The sequence below is a fragment of the Chelonoidis abingdonii genome, chromosome 11 (genome assembly GCF_003597395.2).
Source record: "Chelonoidis abingdonii isolate Lonesome George chromosome 11, CheloAbing_2.0, whole genome shotgun sequence".
Classification (NCBI taxonomy): Eukaryota; Metazoa; Chordata; order Testudines; family Testudinidae; genus Chelonoidis; species Chelonoidis abingdonii.
The window spans coordinates 7,784,727-7,797,497 of NC_133779.1; the positions used below are offsets into that span (position 1 = coordinate 7,784,727).

The window sequence follows — 12,771 nt, forward strand, 5'->3', positions numbered from 1 at the left end:
GAGCCCAGTTAAGGCCCAGGACTCATGGCACAAGGCACGGCAGAGTGCATATTATGGGAGTGCCAAGCAGCCCCAGTCGTGGCCTCGGCCCCATGGTGCTAGGCTCTGCACAGCAGTTATTTCGAGAGTGACTAGGAGCCCAGTCATAGCCCAGACCTCATGCCGCTAGGTGTTGCTCAGCACGTATTACATCAGTCAAGGTTTGGGTGAGCAGTTATGTCAGCACCATGTAAGGAGCGTGGGCAGGGCTTGGGTGAGCAGAGATGCCAGCCTTGTGCAGCGGGGCTTGGGGAGGCGGCTTGGGCCAGCCCTGTTTGGGGGAGAGAGAGGGTTTGGCTTAGTCGTGTTTGGAGTTGGGGGAGAAGAGGATTCAGACCAGCCCTGTTTGAGGGAGAGAAAGGGTTTGGGTTAGTCCTGTTTGGGGTGGGGAGAGAAGAGGGCTCAGGCCAACCCTGTTTCTGGGCGGGGAGGGGGGAGAGGAGGGTTCGGGCCAGCCCTGTGCCATGTTCCCCTAAGTTAAGTCCCTTGAAGTCCCTCACAGAGAAGCACCCAGCTGCCCAAAGTGGTGGGATTTGAATCGACACCAGCACAGCCGTTGAAAGTGAGGGCCATGGGGAGTGAACGGTGAAGGAAAAGGCCTCAGGACGCCGAGCACTGGTGCCGTAACCCCCTGGGTACAGTGAGGGGAGATACAGACTCTGCAGCAAGCGCAATGTGCTAATCCTGAGCCACAGTCCAGAGTGGGGCACAGGGAGCAAATAGGGGGCGTGTGCTCAGGGCGTCTTGAAACCAGCCCCTCCCCTACAGACATTTCCCATGTTCCTTGACTGGTTTAGGTGCAGCGCTAGGAAATGGGGTGTGTGTGGGGGAGTCAAAGCAGTAAGGTTCAGTGCTCCTCTAGGGGAGAGTGGGGGGCATCTAACTCACTCTCCCTGCCTGCGGCCAAGTGATTTACCCCTCTGGGGTGGTCTGAGCCCCTCTCCCTGTCTCCCCATGAGCTGGGATCTGGGGTGCAGTCTGCTCTGTGGAGGGGGTGGGGGCTGAGCCCCTCTTCCTTAATCTCCCCCCCCCAATGAGCTGGGATCTGGCAGGGGAGCTTGAAGGTAACACAAATTTCAACACTGGAAATTTGGGAATGGAATAGTTCAGATACACGTCACCCTGTGTGTGGCAGCTTTGAGTCGGCTCCCTGACACTCCAGCCTGTCTGCCCAGCTCGCCAACGCCTCAGGGCTCTGCCAGCCTCTACCTTGCCTGGCACTTACATTCAGTGAACTCCACTTCCTGAGGGCCCCAGCGATGTCTCCCTGCAGTGTCCAGCCCCATTCACGGGACCCTCCCAGCCCTTGGCCTCCAAGGCGACACAGCCCATCCCTGCCTTGTGCTTTTCCCCACAGTCTATGTACAGTGCAGAGCTGGTTTGGTGAGAAGTGGGCTGACAAGAGCTCTGGCCCTGTGGCTCTGGCCAGCGGTGTGGAACAAAATGGGGGTTTGCCTCTGCGTAGCTCTTCCCAAAGTTCCTCCCCACTGGTTCACGAGACAGGAAGGCTGCCAGGGGAGGGGGGCAGCTTCCATCACTTGGTGAGAACTGAGGGCCCCCCACCCCTACATGCTCACAGCTGGCTTTGTTTAACTCACATGGAAACACTCTTTCCACTGTCTTTGGTCCCACCTTGCTTCTCTGACATGAGAGAGGCAGGCAAGCCAGTGAAATCCCATTGCTTTGGCCAGCAGTGGCTGGGCTGCCAAGCACATCTGAGGAGCATATTTCCAGCCCGCGTCTGTAATTCTTCATACACCGTCCGTCCGTCCCTCACACAATGATCTCAGTGAGCAGCATGTTACCGCCTTGCACAGGACACCTCCCGGCTCTTTGGAGATACTGATTGTGACAACAGCGAGCTGGGCCATGAGCATCAGGCTTGGTGCGAGATATGGTCGGGTGGCCCCTCTGTCAGCTGTCCATGAGGGGCTCCCCGGGTAACAGCCTGGCACAGATGGACTCCCAGGTGTCACGGGGTGGGGGTGGAAGGCAGCGCAGAGCCTGTGGGCAGAGGCCAGGCCAGCCTCTCAGTGGGGTGGAGGAACAGAGGCAGGGGAGGGGAAGCTGGTAGAGAGGCAAGACTGGGTGTGAATGTGGCACAAGGGCCACGTGACTCTGAAGTCAGCTGAAAAAATGGAATAGAACAGACGGGGGGAGGGGGCTGCTGGCAAACGATGGCAGGTTGGCCTGTGCCATAATGACCTGCCCATCCCTCCACCAAGATCCGACTGGCAGGAGCAGAGTCCACCCCTCCCACCCCATCAGGGCCTGACTGGCAGGATCTGCTATGATGAAGTGGGAACTTTCTTAATATTTTTGCAAACTGGGTCAGTGCCTCAGTTTCTCCTATATTTTGCATGGTTTCTCAGTGAGTGTGTGCATGAAGGTCTAAAGACACAGTGTGTGTGTGTTTGTGTGCACATGCATGTGCGTGAGTGTGTGTGTGCATGGTATGTGTGTGTGTGTGTGTGTGTATGTGAAATCTTCCAGTCTGGGAGGAATGACTAGAATTGCAGATCAGCCAGGGGGCCAAAGAGGCAATGTGGCAGTGCCAATGACTCCTGTATTGACACTCTGAGCAGGAAAGCTGGGCACAGACCCCAGTGGGAGAACAAAGGATGGGGAAGTCGGGGCATACGTGTTGGCTGCTGGAGGAAGAGCTCTCGCACCTGGGAACTGAACAAGGCAGTCAGAGAGAGACAGAGCCCGAATGTGGGGTTCACTCCGGCTCGGCTGGGCTCAGGGCTGACCAGAACGGGCTCCTCTGGACCCTTCCTCTCTCTGCGCTGCCCCAAGGACTCCCTGTTCTGCATACCAGAGCCTAACAAACCCGACTGCTGTGAAAACACCATCAGGAGTCACTGTCAATCCCGGCTGAGGTGCAGGATTCCCTGCTGGGTACCAAGGCTCTTCCAGATGTCCCTCAGCTGGACGCACTGGGCAGAGTTCACAGGGAGGAGAAGGAGGCTGCAGCCCAGGGATCAGTCTCAGTGGTGGTGAGGCTGAAGGATGAGTGGGACTCCTCTGGGGCTGGCACACTGAGGGGTTCCTCCAAGGGACAGTTCCAAAGCTGGGGGAGTAGCCCTGATCCTGGGGCTCTGTGACAGCTGTTTCCATCCCCTTTGCTCCCCCCGCCCCCCGGGCCAATATGCCAGATCACCAGCTGGAACATGGGGCGTTGCCCAGGAAGGATGAGCAGGCTAGCCCCATGCAGGGAAATGAGAGCGGGGCATCAGACTGCCCCATGTGGGCAGGCAGCAGAGGGGCTCAGACCAGCCCTCCGCAGGATGGGAGGGGAGCCTCAGGCTGGCACAGGCAGGAGGCAGGGAGGGGTCGGGCAGGCCCTGTGAGGTGTCCCATTTTCCCTTAGGGAAACTATGGTCATGTTCGTAGCAGAGCACAGCACAGAAGTAGTGAGACTAGCCAACAAGTGAGGAAAAGAGATACTGCCACTGCTAGTGACCCCCGCTGGGGGGAGTGGAGGTAATTGGAAGCCAGGACTCCTGGGTTCAAGCCCCACCCTGGGAGGGTACTGGTGTCTAGTGGTTAGAGCAGAAAGGGGTGAGCTGGGAGCCAGGATTCATGGGTTGTAGCCCTACTCAGGGAGGGGAGTGGGGTCTAGTGGTTAGAGTGGGGGGGGACTGGGAGCCAGGACTTGTGGTTCTAGTCCCACTCTGGGAGGGGAGTGGGGCCTAGTGGTTACAATGTCAGGGGATACAAGATGGCCTCAGAGGCAGCTCCCATACCGTGACTCTGCTACAGTCTTCACAGCTGGTTTCACTTCCTCCTCCTACCCTGAGCCGGCACTTTGAATGTGAAAGGAACTTTCTCTACACCCAGCCTGGTGGTGGGGTGACCACATAGGACCCGGTTCCTGACAGGTTTGGTTTGGGGTCTAGTGGTTAGAGCAGCGGGGTGTGGTGGGGGAAGGGTCTACTCCCTGCTCTGCACAAGGCTCACTGTGTGACCTGCGGTAAGTTATGTCCTGTCATTGTGCCTCAGTTTCCCCTCTGTAAAGCAGGAGCACTGATGCTGTGCCATTTCCTGGGGCTCAGTTACCTGTCTGTGCAGCATGTGGCGGGAGGGAGGTGTGGGAGAAGGGCCCAGGGTTGATATTGCTGGAAAACCCATTCTGCCCTGTTCTGCAGTCAGTGACAATGCCTTGTGCTGAGCTGGGCCTTCAGTCCCTGCAGCCCCTGGGGTCTCGCTTCACAGCCCCAGAGCAGGCATCTCAGCAGCTGTGTTTGCTTTGCCAGAGGTGAGGCTGGTAGGTAGTCACCACTGCTGCACTGGGCGGGTGGAGGTGCATTTGAACGGGCGCTGGGGCACCGTGTGTGACGACACGGGTGATGTGACCATGGTATGCAGGCAGCTGGGCTGTGGGCAGGCTATGGATGCATTGAGTGGCAGGGTGTTCATCCCAGGCCCCAAGTCAGCCCCTGTCCTGATGATGGACTTGCAGTGCCAGGGGAGAGAGGCAGCACTGGGGAGCTGCCAGGCCAGGAGAGTGAGACAAGCAGGGCCTGGGCTCTGTTCCCTGTCACACACCAAGGGGCAGGGTTATGAAGGGAAAATGCCCTCACGCAGTAGGGTCAGTGTGCACACACACCATCCGCTACTGCTACATCCCTAGCAGGGCCAGGAGTCAGGGATCCTGGGTTTCATCCCTGGCTCTGGGAGGGGAGTGGTGTCTAGTGGTTGAGGGTGGGGGTGGGGTGGAAGGAGATAATAGCCAGGGTGACCTTAGAGGCAGCTCATCATCCCGTGACTTTGTCCCCCGCCCCAAGGCGCCAGCCCAGTTCCCTCGCTCCTTCCCCTTCAGATTCTGGCTGGAGTCTCCACAGTTGGTTTTGGTTCCTCTTCTGGCTGAGCTGGTGGGTGTGGTGTGAGTGACCCTACAGCAGGGAGTTCCTGGGGGCAGAGCAGTCAGCTGGCCCCTGAGTGGGACATCATCCCCCTGTAGCTCAACATGGCAGGAGGGGTCTGATCCCTGGGCAACCGCTAGCTCATGGGTGGCTCCTGCTACCTGAGAGCTCAAAGGCTGATGGGGCTGAGGCAGGGGCAGGTCTGCCTCTGGGGGAGTTGTTACTGCCCAAGCTCCTGTGGGGTGTAGGACCACAGGATTCACAGGCCATGGGCTTGGCTACCCCTGCCCCATCCTGCCTCAAGCCAGAAGGGATGGGCACGGGGTAGGTGGTGGGGTCTATATGGCTGCGCTGGAAATGGGGAGGGGGCTCCCAGACACCGATATGGGGGGAGGCAGCGGATGAGGTCTTTGCCCCAGAGAGAGTTCAGGATGGGGGGCAGTGGGGGATGGAGCATTGGGGTCAGCACTGACTGTGAGGTCAGATTGCCCCTTACTGAGCCCCCCCAGTTCTGTGCAGCACAGGGTGAGGACCAGGGCAGAGCAGCCGAAGGGCAGTCAGCCTGGGCCTGAGGGTGTGTTGAGGCGGTGATGGGCCCCAAGATGGGCTCACACAGTATGTGGGACTGATCCTGATGCTATGTCTGCCTCAGAGGGCTCTGGAGTGCAGGACTGTCTGTCCCCTCAGCCTTGGGCTTCCCTGCTATAATTCTTCTAATGTCCCTCAATCCTGATTCATAGCCTCCTGCTATTCCACCCCTGGGCTCCCGCCCATAGCTCTGATGATGTCCCTCAATCCTGACCCACAGCCTCCTCACTACACGAACATGTGATGTTGTGCAGTCTATATGGTTTTATAAAAATTTAATAATAAGTGAATATAAAGTAACTGAGATATGCTTCATGCAAAAGGTCTCTTGTAAGGTATTATTACAAAGCTTATAATCTACTGAGTGTAATCATCCTATATGTATAAATGTACCGCTCTTGTATCTGAAACTAGAAATATGGAATATAACTCTGAGGGCCTATTGTAATTATGTAAAGTGTGGGCCATTAATGGTGGTTTGGAATCTTGATGACTTCCATTAATTAGGACCATTGTCTGCAAATGGCTGTGTTTTACCTGTAAGTCTTCCTGTATACCTGTGTGCTGGCAAGTGGGTAATGAAGTCTTGCAGTGACATGTGATCATGTCACCTGAACTGGAATCCATTTTTAACCTGGTGTCTTTCCATTGAGAAGGAGGGGGTGCGAACTCAGAGAGGGATAAAAGGATTCCTGCCTTATGCAAAAGATACATAAAAGGGTGGAAGAGAACAAAGGTAGAGAGGATCCATCATGAAGAATCCCCTAGCTACCACCTAAGCTGGAACAAAAGCTGTACCACAGGAAAGAATTGTGCCCAGGCCTGGAAGGTGTCCAGTCTGAGGAAAAAACTTATCGAAGTCATCTCTGAGGGTGAGATTATCTGTATTCAGTTTGATTAGACATAGACTTGCGAATTTTATTTTCTTTTTCTTGGCGACTTACTTTGTTCTGTCTGTCACTACTTGGATCCACTTAAATCCTCCTTTCTCTATTTAATAAAATCACTTTTTACTTATTAATTAACTCAGAGTATGTATTAATGCCTGGGGGAGAAAACAACTGTGAATCTCTCTCTATCAATGCTATAGAGGGTGAACAATTTATGAGTTTACCCTGAATAAGCTTTATACAGGGTAAAAGGGATTTGTTTGGGTTTAGACCCCACTGGGAGTTGGGTATCTGAGCGCTAAAGACAAGCACATTTCTGTGAGCTGTTTGCAGGTAAACCTGCAGCTTTGGGGCAACTAATTCAGACCCTGGGTCTTTGTTGGAGCAGATGGGAGTGTCTGGCTCAGCAAGACAGGGTGCTGGGGTCCTGAGCTGGCAGGGAAAATAGGAGGCGCTCTGCCGGTAGCCGGGAGGGCGGTGGGCAGCTCCGGTGGACCTTCCACAGATGTGCCTGCGGAGGGTCCGCGGGAGGTCCACCAGAGTCACGGGACCAGCGGACCCTCCGCAGGCACGTCTGCGGGAGGTCCATTGGAGCCGTGGGATTGGTGACTGGCAGAGTGCCCCTGCGGCGTGCAACCGTGCTTGAGGTGGCGAAATAACTAGAGCCGCCCCTGCCTCCCTTGTCGTGCTCCACCCCCTTTTACAGCTTTGGCAAAGGCGGGAATCCTTTGTCTCTCTGGGTCCCCACCCCTTCTTCTAAATGGAAAAGCACCAGGTTTAAGATGGATTCCAATATCAGGTGACATGTTCACATGGCCTGTGAGATCCCAGCCTCCATTCTTCCAGGACCGATTTGCAAGTAAACAGAGCCATTTACAGATCAATGATTCTGAAGCACCTTTAACGGGTTCCACTTAATATGTTTACATCAGTAATACAAGTTTATATCTTATTCTCCTAACTCCAGACACAGAAATAATACATGCAGACAAATAGGATGAACACACTGAGTAGATCATAAGCTTTGTAATGATACCTTACAAGAGACCTTTTGCATAAAGCATATTCCAGTTACATTATATTCACACTCATAAGCATGTTTTTATAAAGTATATGGAGTGCAACGTCACAAGAGGAAAAGGGGGAAATACACAGAAGGAAGGGTTCCCTCTGTGGCCAGGAGCGGGGTGCCTGCTGGGACATGGACAACAGACCGTGTGCCTGGGTATCAATGCAGAATCTGTGGCCATCTGTCTGTTTGTGTAAGGGTAATAATCCAGAGTGTTCTGTGATGGGTTGGATCACAGAAACCTCCTTGGGAGCTGCCAACTGATGTGCCAAGGCTACCCCTGCTCCTATTTTCCCTGCCAGCTCAGGACCCCAGCACCCTGTCTTGCTGAGCCAGACACTCCCATCTGCTCCAACAAAGACCCAGGGTCTGAATTAGTTGCCCCAAAGCTGCAGGTTTACCTGCAAACAGCTCACAGAAATGTGCTTGTCTTTAGCGCTCAGATACCCAACTCCCAGTGGGGTCTAAACCCAAATAAATCCCTTTTACCCTGTATAAAGCTTATTCAGGGTAAACTCATAAATTGTTCACCCTCTATAGCATTGATAGAGAGAGATTCACAGTTGTTTTCTCCCCCAGGCATTAATACATACTCTGAGTTAATTAATAAGTAAAAAGTGATTTTATTAAATAGAGAAAGGAGGATTTAAGTGGATCCAAGTAGTGACAGACAGAACAAAGTAAGTCGCCAAGAAAAAGAAAATAAAATTCGCAAGTCTATGTCTAATCAAACTGAATACAGATAATCTCACCCTCAGAGATGACTTCGATAAGTTTTTTCCTCAGACTGGACACCTTCCAGGCCTGGGCACAATTCTTTCCTGTGGTACAGCTTTTGTTCCAGCTTAGGTGGTAGCTAGGGGATTCTTCATGATGGATCCTCTCTACCTTTGTTCTCTTCCACCCTTTTATGTATCTTTTGCATAAGGCAGGAATCCTTTTATCCCTCTCTGAGTTCGCACCCCCTCCTTCTCAATGGAAAGACACCAGGTTAAAAATGGATTCCAGTTCAGGTGACATGATCACATGTCACTGCAAGACTTCATTACCCACTTGCCAGCACACAGGTATACAGGAAGACTTACAGGTAAAACACAGCCATTTGCAGACAATGGTCCTAATTAATGGAAGTCATCAAGATTCCAAACCACCATTAATGGCCCACACTTTACATAATTACAATAGGCCCTCAGAGTTATATTCCATATTTCTAGTTTCAGATACAAGAGCGGTACATTTATACATATAGGATGATTACACTCAGTAGATTATAAGCTTTGTAATAATACCTTACAAGAGACCTTTTGCATGAAGCATATCTCAGTTACTTTATATTCACTTATTATTAAATTTGCCCAGCTCCTCTTTGGCCCTGTCCACAACAGGCCAGTAGCCGCGGTTGGAGGCTGGGCAGCTAAGGCATTAACTAGCCTGGCTGCAAATCCTCATGCAGGCCACGCAGAGCCCTTTAAACGTGCGTGAGTTGGGCGTGGCCAGGCCCGGGGGGCAGCACACGTGGTGCAGGGTGAGTTGTCAGAGCGCTGCCTGCACCAGGCTTTGGAATGGACTAGGTGGGGTATCAGAGCGAACACCTCTGAATAGCCGCGTGCCCTGGCAGCTGCACGCCTCAGCTACACAGATGGGCACCGGCTCCACTCAGATTGGGGGTAAAGCTCATATTAGCCTTTGTCCCCATGGGAACGGTCTCAGTTCTTGTTAATTTTGTCATCTACTTCCTGTGCAGGGGCAGGACCATATCAGCAGTGAGGACCTCAGTAGCCGAACCCAGCGCGTGCCTCCATCAGCTCTCGGTTCAGTTTCGGCAGCTCTCTTGGGACAGGAGACCAATGAACTATGAAGCGTGTTTACCAACAAAAGATGCTAGGCAGACGGCGATCACATAGATAACAAATGCTTCCCCTTTCCACTGAGATCGCCATGGAGGGGCATAGACCAAATATCCACCTCGAGGGCCTTCCGGAGCTAGCCAGATACTGAGCCACAATCCGCAATCCTTTTGGGATTTGCTGAGATGATAACATGGGAACGTGGCTTGGGCATAAACTGAGATGCGAATGGACCTGCTCTAGGTACACAGGGGTGGTGGGGGGAGGCCAGTGCAGTGATGCCCTTTCCCTGGGAAGACAAGGGCTGTGTGTACACCACAACTGCAGCAATGGCACAGCTCAGTGCTGTGGTTACGCCGTTGTGGTGTCATGATGCAGAAGGGGCTTTGCCATCGCCGTAGTTAATCCACCCCTCCAAGCGATGGCAGCCAGGCCAATGGGAGGATTCTTCATTCCACCTTTTGGTGTCTACACCAAAGCTTAGATCGGCTTAATCACATCTCCAGGGGTCTGAATTTTTCACACCCGTGAGCTATGTAGCTGGGTTGACCTAAGCTTTAGGTGTAGATCAGGCCAAGTCTCAGCCTTGTTCAACTGAAGTAAGGGTGTCCACACAGCCCTCAGCGTCACTTTAACTGCACGGGCTGATCCTTGCACCCACAGGCGCAGTCACACCTGTGCGCCTACCCCATGTCCACCAGGCCTCCGTGGATCAGTTCTGCTGACTCTCTGTGAACCAGTTCCAGGAACAGCCTCTCCGCCCCATGTGTCCCAGAATCAGCTGTTCCAAGAGGGGTTTGTTTGCTCAGCATGTTTTGGGAACACTTATTTCACAATTCAATGATATAAATAAAGCCACACTGCAGGGCATGAGGGTCACTTCTCCTCTGCGGGCTCAGTCGCACACACCCACTGGGTCACTGCAGGGGGTGCAGAGGGAGGGGTCTCTGCAGTGAGAGGCCTGTCACACCTCCTGCTCCCTTGAGTCCCTGCCCCTTTGGGTGCCTGCCCCATCTCCTCAGCCTCCCAGCCTGTGACCATGACACGGAGCTCAGCCTGCCACTCTCACAAGGACAATCGCCTAACCTAACGCCTGGCCACGCTGCCCCACAAGGACTGTGCTATGAACATGGGGTTTCCTGGGTGCCTCCTGCTCCCAGCTAGGCACCCCCTTGGCAGGAGCTCGGCTGCCTGCGCTGGAGCTGGGAACACAAGGATCCCCATCCTCCTGGCCTGGCTTTGGGGTGAGTGGCCTTTTCCCTTTTCTCTGGCTTTGAATAGCCTTGGGGGCAACCTGTGATTCTCCAGCCCCACCCATGAGACAGGGCATAGCTGTGTCCTGGGAGAACAGGACTTCTGGGGTCTATTCCTGGGAAGGGGACTTGGGGCTTGTGGTTAGAGCAGAGGGGCCAGGAGTTAAGACTTCTGGGGTCTATTGCTGCCTTGGAAAAGGGAGTAGAGTCTAGCAGTTAGAGTAGGGGGGTGGTACCAGGATCTATCTAGCTGCATGTACAATTTTACAATACAATTAGCTTCACTTTTGTTAAGTGTTAAAAGAGTAAAAAGAAACTGGCATGTCTCTGAATCCTGGAGGTGTTTCCCAGCCGCCCTCAGCTGGTCTCTTTAGGAACATGGGACACAGGGCTGGAAGGGCATGTTATAGAATCCCTGTCACACACTTATCAAGCGCCATCTTCACGTGAGTTAGCGTGTTCTCCCCTCACCCATTAGGAGGCTGTTCCGGAACCTTCTTCTCATTTCCAGCCTAAGGTGTCTCCTGGACAGTTTATCTGCACTTTTTCTTAGGGCAACATTGTCCTTTGGCTTCAGTAGCTCTTCTCCCTCCCTGGTGTTCCCCCAGTGGATTCATACTGAGCAATCAGATCCCTGCTCAGCCTCTGCTGTGCCAGCTAAACCATCCGAGCTCTTCCAGGTTCCTCTTGTATGACCATCCTTCATCCCTCAACCACCCTAGCAGCCCTTCTCTACACCTGGTCCCATCTCAATCCATCTGTCTTGCATGCGGGTGGCCAGAACTGCACACAGGATTCCCCGAATGACCTAACTCCTGTCCTGCTCTTACCATGTTATTCAGTGTTTGAAGCTCCATTTTTTAACTATTATTATTAACTATTAAATATATTAAATATTAAATTATTAAATATTAACCATTATTTATTATGAAAACACAAGAATTCATGTTATGACAGCACTGTATGCCGAGCTCCAGACCCTGTGGTGCTGGGCTCTGCACTGGCAGGGTGACAGGCAGCCTCTACCCCAAGAGCTCAGCCTAAATGGAGAGGATAGAGAGGGGCAACAGGGGTACACAGAGAGGATGTGATAGCAGCTGTTGGGAATGGAGCCCTGGTCTCATCACTCCCAGCCCCTTGGCACTGCCGCTGTGCTTGGTGCTGTACAATGCACAGCCGGAGACAGCCACTGGGCTCACAGTCATCCATGAAATGTGCTGTCCCCAGACACAGCCCGTCTCAGACTCAGGTAGGCACTGACAGAACCTGGAGAACAAAGACAAGTTAACAGTAAAATCTCAGCTCCCTCTCAGCACCCATCAGCATTTCGAGAGGGCCAGCAATCCACTTTGTAAGCCCCAATATAGAGATGATGGTTCTGTCGCTGGACTCTAAAAGAAGAGCTTATCACTGAGAAAGTTTGCAGATAACACAGTTGGGGGGTGTAAATAGTGAAGAGGACAGGTTGAGAGATCCAGATGCTTGGTAAACTGGGCGCAAGCAAACAACATGCATTTTAATACAGCGACATGCAAATGTATACATCTAGGGACCAAAAACATGGGCCATACTTACAATATGAACTCTCTCCTGGGAAGCAGTGCCCCTGATAAAGATTTGGGGGTCACAGTGGATAATCAGCTGAACACAAGCTCCCAGTGAGACACTGTGGCCAAAAGAGCTGCTGTGATCCTGCGATGCACAAACAGGGGAATCTCTAGTAGGAGCAGATTATTTTACCTCTGCATTTGGCACCGATGTGATCAATGCTGGAATCCTGTGTCCGTTTCTGGTGTCCCCAATTCAAGAAAGATGTTGATGAGTTGGAGAGGGTTTAGAGAAGAGCCATGAGAATGAGTAAAGGACTAGAAAACCTACTTAATCTGTTTAGCTTAACAAAGAGAAGGTTAAGGGGTGACCTGCCAGAGCCATGCCGCTGCAGCGCTTTCCAGGGGCCAGGGCATCTCCTGGACATGGCGTGCTGAGGCTCCGAGAAAGGGGAGAGGTGGCGGTAACCCAGGAGTGGCCCTGGACAGCGCTGCTGGGGGGGGGGCGGTCAGGGGACAGGGAATGGGGGGTTGGATTGTGGGCATTCCGGAGGTCTGTCAGGACTCAGTGGGGGGTGAATAGGGGTCAGGACAGTCAGGGGCATGGGGGGTTGGGGACGTGGGTTCCGGGGTGGTGGCGGGGCAGTGTCTTGTGGAAACGTGCAGGATG

At 53.2% G+C, this 12,771-nt stretch overlaps 1 protein-coding gene across 1 annotated transcript in view; it reads right to left on the bottom strand.

Annotated features, from left to right (window-relative positions):
- Positions 1-12,771, bottom strand: part of LOC116835240 (scavenger receptor cysteine-rich domain-containing protein DMBT1-like) — a 633,172-nt gene that overhangs the window by 230,818 nt on the left and 389,583 nt on the right. The gene's annotated exons all lie outside the window — the stretch shown is intronic.